The sequence below is a fragment of the Bactrocera tryoni genome, chromosome 1 (assembly GCF_016617805.1).
Source record: "Bactrocera tryoni isolate S06 chromosome 1, CSIRO_BtryS06_freeze2, whole genome shotgun sequence".
Lineage (NCBI taxonomy): Eukaryota > Metazoa > Arthropoda > Insecta > Diptera > Tephritidae > Bactrocera > Bactrocera tryoni.
In genome coordinates, this window is record NC_052499.1 from 33003013 (window position 1) to 33004501 (window position 1489).

The 1489-nt window shown below is 34.5% G+C and overlaps 1 long non-coding RNA gene across 1 annotated transcript; it reads left to right on the forward strand.

The window, feature by feature from the left end:
- Positions 1-1000: 1000 nt before the first annotated feature.
- On the forward strand, positions 1001-1265 carry LOC120767052. Its single transcript, XR_005704640.1, has 2 exons — positions 1001-1037; positions 1133-1265. It is a non-coding gene; the product is annotated as an uncharacterized LOC120767052 (long non-coding RNA).
- Positions 1266-1489: the final 224 nt, after the last annotated feature.

Sequence of the window (1489 nt, forward strand, 5' to 3'; positions counted from 1 at the left end):
TATTGCTTCAGTCCCATTTGTGCCCTCAGTGGATAAACCTTGAATTATGTAACGATGAAAAAAGAGAAGCTAAAAGGGATTTCTTTCAGAAAGTGTGTAGACGGGACACATATTAAAATCGTTGCTTAATCAATGATGTGCAGATATGTATGTACGTGACAATAATATAAAAATACGTTGTGAATGCTCAGTATCCTGGAAGCAATCAAAATTCCCACATATGGAATACCACCAATGCACGTTATTTTTATGAGAATATTTACACCAGGCTTTAGGGTATTATAATAGGTTCTCAAAAAAGTCTTGCGGTATTTTCGCTAGTTGGCGCTGAAAGCGCGTAGTTCTAGTTTTATTCGTCGCATCGGGTTATGCTATACCTTTTTGGAAAGCTCATTTCACGCGCTAACACGTGTTTGATTGATTGTCGTTTCTTTTAAGTCGTTCATAAGTTATAGCGTCGCAAACATGGAGCAAAATAAAGAGAAAATGCGGCATATTTTACAGTACTACTACGATAAAAGCAAAAATGCATCTCAAGCCGCCAATAAAATTTGTGCAGTTTATGGACCCGATACAGTTTCCATTTCCACCGCACAACGATGGTTTCAACGTTTTCGTTCTGGCGTAGAGGTGGTCGAAGATGCGCCACGCTCCGGAAGACCTGTCGTCAAAAATTGCGATAAAATCGCTGAATTGGTCGAAAGAGACCGGCATAGTAGCAGCAGTAGCATCGGTGAAGAGCTGGACATGAGTCATCAAAAATTCATTTCAATTTCAATAAAAAAAAAAATTCAATAAAAATACCGCAAGACTTTTTTTGACAACCCATTACACACATATGTACATATATGGCTATGTTCGTAAATGCATCATGACGCGCATCATGACGATTGCATAACAAACAGAACGTTCAGAAATGCCAATATTGCAGCACTGCAATAATCAAGCGTTCAAAAAGACAACACTTCTATCAGTTGTCACTCATAATTTCTATCAAAAAATTGTTTACTGCATTTAACTACGATGTCTGACGAAAAGTAAGTGCAAAACTGTTTTATTTTAATTTTTGTATTAAAATTTAGTTAAATTATGTTAATAATAATTGTATAAATTATTATTTTTAAATTTTTAGTGAAAATCTCAGTAATTCGGAGACATAGTTATTGATGAGAGTACGGTTGAATATGGAGGACGAGTTTAAATCGGGTAGAAGGAAAAAAAATGTATTGTGGAAGAAAGTTGTGACCGAAGTTAAAAATGTAAATGAAAACAATAAAAATTAAAATGAAGTTCATCAGAAAAAGTAATAAAAAAAATTATTCAAATAAAGGAAGGTGAGGTAAAGTAAATTTTTTATGATGAAAACAGAGTAGTAAAATAGTTTCTTCTATCGATTCCATTGATATCATCTGAATCAACGGGTGCATCTTGAATTCCTTCGATTTCATTGTTGGTTTCCATATCGGCGTGTGCTATTGCATCGTTAATA